Source organism: Electrophorus electricus, unplaced genomic scaffold, assembly GCF_041902795.1.
Source record: "Electrophorus electricus isolate QZ-2024a unplaced genomic scaffold, ASM4190279v1 Scaffold150, whole genome shotgun sequence".
In the NCBI taxonomy this organism is placed as follows: Eukaryota; Metazoa; Chordata; class Actinopteri; order Gymnotiformes; family Gymnotidae; genus Electrophorus; species Electrophorus electricus.
Window position 1 is genome coordinate 97,501 of NW_027658431.1, and position 7,500 is coordinate 105,000.

The window sequence follows — 7,500 nt, forward strand, 5'->3', positions numbered from 1 at the left end:
GTAGTAGTAGTATGATTTAAAGGTACAAAGTGAATGAAGTGTGCCCAGGCCCAGAGCTACTTTGCTGTGCATGACTGTGTTTGACCTCTTGGCTCTGGAAGTCTATTTCTAGGCTTATATAAAGGGTCAAACTTCTTGAAGTGTGCCCAGGCCCAGAGCTACTTTGCTGGGCATGACTGTGTTTGACCTCTGGGGCCTGGAAGTCTGGTAGTAGTAGTATGATTTAAAGGCACAAAGTGATTGAAGTGTGCCCAGGCCCAGAGCTACTTTGCTGGGCATGATTCTGTGACCTCTTGGGTCTGGAAATGTGGTACTTTGAAGGATTAAAAGAGTGAAACGGTCTGAAGTGTGCGCAGGTGTAAAGCAACCTTGCTAGGCATGAAGGTGTGACCTCCAGGGCCTGGAAGTCTGGTGGTAGTAGTAGTATGATTTAAAGGCACAAAGTGATTGAAGTGTGCCCAGGCCCAGAGCTACTTTGCTGGGCATGACTGTGTTTGACCTCTTGGGCCTGGAAGTCTGGTGGTAGTAGTAGTATGATTTAAAGGCACAAAGTGATTGAAGTGTGCCCAGGCCCAGAGCTACTTTGCTGGGCATGACTGTGTTTGACCTCTTGGCTCTGGAAGTCTATTTCTAGGCTTATATAAAGGGTCAAACTTCTTGAAGTGTGCCCAGGCCCAGAGCTACTTTGCTGGGCATGACTGTGTTTGACCTCTGGGGCCTGGAAGTCTGGTAGTAGTAGTATGATTTAAAGGCACAAAGTGATTGAAGTGTGCCCAGGCCCAGAGCTACTTTGCTGGGCATGAATGTGTTTGAACTCTTGGGCCTGGAAGTCTATTTCTAGGCTTATATAAAGGGTCAAACTTCTTGAAGTGTGCCCAGGCCCAGAGCTACTTTGCTGGGCATGACTGTGTTTGACCTCTTGGGCCTGGAAGTCTGGTAGTAGTAGTAGTAGTAGTAGTTAGTAGTAGTAGTAGTAGTAGTAGTATGATTTAAAGGTACAAAGTGAATGAAGTGTGCCCAGGCCCACAGCTACTTTGCTGGGCATGACTGTGTTTGACCTCTTGGGCCTGAAAGTCTATTTCTAGGCTTATATAAAGGGTCAAACTTCTTGAAGTGTGCCCAGGCCCAGAGCTACTTTGCTGGGCATGACTGTGTTTGACCTCTGGGGCCTGGAAGTCTGGTAGTAGTAGTATGATTTAAAGACACAAAGTGATTGAAGTGTGCCCAGGCCCAGAGCTACTTTGCTGGGCATGAATGTGTTTGAACTCTTGGGCCTGGAAGTCTGGTAGTAGTAGTATGATTTAAAGGTACAAAGTGAATGAAGTGTGCCCAGGCCCAGAGCTACTTTGCTGTGCATGACTGTGTTTGACCTCTTGGCTCTGGAAGTCTATTTCTAGGCTTATATAAAGGGTCAAACTTCTTGAAGTGTGCCCAGGCCCAGAGCTACTTTGCTGGGCATGACTGTGTTTGACCTCTGGGGCCTGGAAGTCTGGTAGTAGTAGTATGATTTAAAGGCACAAAGTGATTGAAGTGTGCCCAGGCCCAGAGCTACTTTGCTGGGCATGATTCTGTGACCTCTTGGGTCTGGAAATGTGGTACTTTGAAGGATTAAAAGAGTGAAACGGTCTGAAGTGTGCGCAGGTGTAAAGCAACCTTGCTAGGCATGAAGGTGTGACCTCCAGGGCCTGGAAGTCTGGTGGTAGTAGTAGTATGATTTAAAGGCACAAAGTGATTGAAGTGTGCCCAGGCCCAGAGCTACTTTGCTGGGCATGACTGTGTTTGACCTCTTGGGCCTGGAAGTCTGGTGGTAGTAGTAGTATGATTTAAAGGCACAAAGTGATTGAAGTGTGCCCAGGCCCAGAGCTACTTTGCTGGGCATGACTGTGTTTGACCTCTTGGCTCTGGAAGTCTATTTCTAGGCTTATATAAAGGGTCAAACTTCTTGAAGTGTGCCCAGGCCCAGAGCTACTTTGCTGGGCATGACTGTGTTTGACCTCTGGGGCCTGGAAGTCTGGTAGTAGTAGTATGATTTAAAGGCACAAAGTGATTGAAGTGTGCCCAGGCCCAGAGCTACTTTGCTGGGCATGAATGTGTTTGAACTCTTGGGCCTGGAAGTCTATTTCTAGGCTTATATAAAGGGTCAAACTTCTTGAAGTGTGCCCAGGCCCAGAGCTACTTTGCTGGGCATGACTGTGTTTGACCTCTTGGGCCTGGAAGTCTGGTAGTAGTAGTAGTAGTAGTAGTAGTAGTAGTAGTAGTAGTAGTAGTATGATTTAAAGGTACAAAGTGAATGAAGTGTGCCCAGGCCCACAGCTACTTTGCTGGGCATGACTGTGTTTGACCTCTTGGGCCTGAAAGTCTATTTCTAGGCTTATATAAAGGGTCAAACTTCTTGAAGTGTGCCCAGGCCCAGAGCTACTTTGCTGGGCATGACTGTGTTTGACCTCTGGGGCCTGGAAGTCTGGTAGTAGTAGTATGATTTAAAGACACAAAGTGATTGAAGTGTGCCCAGGCCCAGAGCTACTTTGCTGGGCATGAATGTGTTTGAACTCTTGGGCCTGGAAGTCTGGTTGTAGTAGTATGATTTAAAGGTACAAAGTGAATGAAGTGTGCCCAGGCCCAGAGCTACTTTGCTGTGCATGACTGTGTTTGACCTCTTGGCTCTGGAAGTCTATTTCTAGGCTTATATAAAGAGTCAAACTTCTTGAAGTGTGCCCAGGCCCAGAGCTACTTTGCTGGGCATGACTGTGTTTGACCTCTGGGGCCTGGAAGTCTGGTAGTAGTAGTATGATTTAAAGGCCCAAAGTGATTGAAGTGTGCCCAGGCCCAGAGCTACTTTGCTGGGCATGATTCTGTGACCTCTTGGGTCTGGAAATGTGGTACTTTGAAGGATTAAAAGAGTGAAACGGTCTGAAGTGTGCGCAGGTGTAAAGCAACCTTGCTAGGCATGAAGGTGTGACCTCCAGGGCCTGGAAGTCTGGTGGTAGTAGTAGTATGATTTAAAGGCACAAAGTGATTGAAGTGTGCCCAGGCCCAGAGCTACTTTGCTGGGCATGACTGTGTTTGACCTCTTGGGCCTGGAAGTCTGGTGGTAGTAGTAGTATGATTTAAAGGCACAAAGTGATTGAAGTGTGCCCAGGCCCAGAGCTACTTTGCTGGGCATGAATGTGTTTGAACTCTTGGGCCTGGAAGTCTATTTCTAGGCTTATATAAAGGGTCAAACATCTTGAAGTGTGCCCAGGCCCAGAGCTACTTTGCTGTGCATGACTGTGGTTGACCTCTTGGCCCTGGAAGTCTGGTGGTAGTAGTAGTATGATTTAAAGGCACAAAGTGAATGAAGTGTGCCCAGGCCCAGAGCTACTTTGCTGGGCATGAATGTGTTTGAACTCTTGGGCCTGGAAGTCTGGTAGTAGTAGTAGTAGTAGTAGTAGTAGTAGTAGTAGTATGATTTAAAGGCACAAAGTGCTTGAAGTGTGCCCAGGCCCAGAGCTACTTTGCTGTGCATGACTGTGTTTGACCTCTTGGCTCTGGAAGTCTATTTCTAGGCTTATATAAAGGGTCAAACTTCTTGAAGTGTGCCCAGGCCCAGAGCTACTTTGCTGTGTATGACTGTGTGACCTCTTGGCCCTGGAATTCTGGTGGTAGTAGTAGTATGATTTAAAGGCACAAAGTGAATGAAGTGTGCCCAGGCCCAGAGCTACTTTGCTGGGCATGACTGTGTTTGACCTCTTGGGCCTGAAGTCTGGTAGTAGTAGTATGGATTAAAAGGCACAAAGTGATTGAAGTGTGCCCAGGCCCAGAGCTACTTTGCTGGGCATGAATGTGTTTGAACTCTTGGGCCTGGAAGTCTATTTCTAGGCTTATATAAAGGGACAAACTTCTTGAAGTGTGCCCAGGCCCAGAGCTACTTTGCTGTGTATGACTGTGTGACCTCTTGGCCCTGGAATTCTGGTGGTAGTAGTAGTAGAGTAGTATGATTTAAAGGTACAAAGTGAATGAAGTGTGCCCAGGCCCCAGAGCCAGGCCTGGGCAGCAGGGGGCGCTCCTGGCCATGCCCAGCGAGTTTCGTGCGAATCGGACCTGGTCCGGAAGAGATACGAATGGAAAACTCATTACTCGTCGGGGTGGCACATCCAGGCTCTCGACCCTCCAAAGCGTCCGACCAGGGTGCACCCTGCCTGGCATGGTTAGCCGCAGCCCCCTTCCTGGAGGTCTGGTTGGCACGGGGTTTTGATTTATCGGTTTCATATCTCTGGGCTCCTTGGGAGCAGAAAGTCGGTTGAGGGCCCTTTGGAAAGAGCCGGGGCTGCCGTTTAACGCTGTCCAAGCGGCAGGCGAAGCGCACCCACCGTTTTTACGCTATGATTTTTTAAAACCGCCGGGGCGGCAAACACAGGGCCGGTCGGGTTTGAAGACGAATATCTCTTCGGCCCTTGGGAGGAGAGAAGCAGCGCGGGTCACCTTTGAACGCGCTCGCTGCCAGGAACGTCTGGCGTAAAAGTTTCGTGGGAATCGGACGTTCCTAGGCTGAGAAGCGAGCGCCCGCCCTCGGGCGGTCGGGGGCCCCTTTCTCATTCCCCGTCTGGGCTAAAAATACGAGGTCGGACCCGATGGACTCGGGAGACTGGAGAGTACCAGGGAGACCCTGGAAGCAGGCGACCCGACCCACGCTTCGCTGTCTCCTCGGCCCTCGGGAGTAGAAGCGGGGGACGGTGGCGTGGGCAGCAGGGGCGCTCCTGGCCATGCCCAAGCGAGTTTCGTGCGAATCGGACCTGGTCAGGAAGAGATACGAAGGGAAAACTCATTACTCGTCGGGGTGGCACATCCAGGCTCTCGACCCTCCAAAGCGTCCGACCAGGGTGCACCCTGCCGGGCATGGTTAGCCGCCAGCCCCCTTCCTGGAGGCTGGTTGGCACGGGGTTTTGATTTTTCGGTTTCATATCTCTGGGCTCCTTGGGAGCAGAAAGTCGGTTGAGGGCCCTTTGGAAAGAGCCGGGGCTGCCGTTTAACGCTGTCCAAGGCGGCAGGCGAAGCGCACCCACCGTTTTTACGCTATGATTTTTAAAACCGCCGGGGCGGCAAACACAGGGCCGGTCGGGTTTGAAGACGAATATCTCTTCGGCCCTTGGAGGAGAGAAGCAGCGCGGGTCACCTTTGAACGCGCTCGCTGCCAGGAACGTCTGGCGTAAAAGTTTCGTGGGAATCGGACGTTCCTAGCTGAGAAGCGAGCGCCCCGCCCTCGGGCGGTCGGGGGCCCCTTTCTCATTCCCGGCTGGGCTAAAAATACGAGGTCGGACCGATGGACTCGGGAGACTGGAGAGTACCAGGGAGACCCTGGAAGCAGGCGACCCGACCAACGCTTCGCTGTCTCCTCGGCCCTCGGGAGTAGAAGCGCGGGGACGGTGGCGTGGGCAGCAGGGGCGCTCCTGGCCATGCCCAGCGAGTTTCGTGCGAATCGGACCTGGTCCGGAAGAGATACGAAGGAAAACTCATTACTCGTCGGGGTGGCACATCCAGGCTCTCGACCCTCCCAAAGCGTCCGACCAGGTGCACCCTGCCGGGCATGGTTAGCCGCCAGCCCCCTTCCTGGAGGTCTGGTTGGCACGGGTTTTGATTTTTCGGTTTCATATCTCTGGGCTCCTTGGGAGCAGAAAGTCGGTTGAGGGCCCTTTGGAAAGAGCCGGGGCTGCCGTTTAACGCTGTCAAGCGGCAGGCGAAGCGCACCCACCGTTTTTACGCTATGATTTTTAAAACCGCCGGGGCGGCAAACACAGGGCCGGTCGGGTTTGAAGACGAATTATCTCTTCGGCCCCTTGGGAGGAGAGAAGCAGCGCGGGTCACCTTTGAACGCGCTCGCTGCCAGGAACGTCTGGCGTAAAAGTTTCGTGGGAATCGGACGTTCCTAGGCTGAGAAGCGAGCGCCCGCCCTCGGGCGGTCGGGGGCCCCTTTCTCATTCCCCCGTCTGGGCTAAAATAACGAGGTCGGACCCGATGGACTCGGGAGACTGGAGAGTACCAGGGAGACCCTGGAAGCAGGCGACCCGACCCACGCTTCGCTGTCTCCTCGGCCCTCGGGAGTAGAAGCGCGGGGACGGTGGCGTGGGCAGCAGGGGGCGCTCCTGGCCATGCCCAGCGAGTTTCGTGCGAATCGGACCTGGTCCGGAAGAGATACGAAGGGAAAACTCATTACTCGTCGGGTGGCACATCCAGGCTCTCGACCCTCCCAAAGTGTCCGACCAGGGTGCACCCTGCCGGGCTAAGAGAACAGCCAGGTGAACCCTGGAGGTTCCGAACTCCAGACCCCTGGACCCGACGGCTCAGTCCGCCTCAGGTGCACTAACAGAGGTCCTCGGGCTGTCCCTGAGTGCATTAAAACGGAAATCAGAATTACTCCCCCGGGTGGCACTTCCAGGCTCTCGACCCTCCCAAAGTGTCCCGACCAGGGTGCACCTGCTGGGCATGGGTAGCCGCCAGCCCCCTTCCTGGAGGTCTGGTTGGCACGGGGTTTTGCAAATAGGTCCCGTCGGGTATATGGGAGAGCAAAGAGAATCAATGGGGTCCAAGCACTAAATTCATCCAGTGGCGTTCTCTGGAAGCCCAAGGGGAGTCCGAGGGGTGTTCGGCCGGCAAGGGGAGCTCTCCCTCGGACACATGATCAAACGCCTGTCCCCTACCGGAAAGTGGTGTGCTCTGGATGCCCCCCCCCCCCCCCCATCCCCCGAGGGGGGTGCTTATCCCGCGAGGGGAGCCCTCCTCGGGTTAAGTGAACCATCATGCCGATTCCCCTATGGAAGTGGGCACATCCAGGCACACAGTCTGCTTTGCTCTCCCGACCCGAGTGCGTCTGTTGGCTGAGTGTACGCCCAGGCAACTGGATCCAATGGCTCAGTCCGCCGCAGCGTGCTTCGACGATGGGTCGTACAGCCATGCCACCAGGGTGGGCGTGTTTGTAAATGTACCAGTGGATTCTCGTCCGGCCTGCCACATCCATGGTATCGACCCACCAGGCCTGTCCGACCAGGGTTGACCCTGGACGGGCACGGTCTGAGGTTTTGGCCCTTGTCCTAGATGAAATCGGGCACGGGGTTTTCTGGCCAGGTACCATCGGGTTACTGGGAGAGCGGCTTCGGTCTCCAGGTGAGACCAATGGTGAAGCAGCACGAGGCAATGGAGAGCATGCAAAGCGATGGGGAAGCCATGCACGGCAATGGCCACGAAAAAAAAAAAAAAATCACCACGGAAGGAACGTGCAGAACAAGGAGGAGTGTAGTGACACTGCCCAAAGCTGCCCGGTGTTGCAGGGGTCTATTGGTGTGTTGCTTCCTTGTTTGGTAGAGTGGAGTACCAGACCCGCCAGGGGTAGGCAAACCATTCCCCCTACCGGTAAGTGAGGAGCCAGCCATTTGACGAGCGGGTGTCCACGTGTACGGGTGCGAGCGCTATCCCCCCACACGGGGTTAGGCCACGGCCTTAGATGGAGTCGCCGACCAGCCCCGGCTG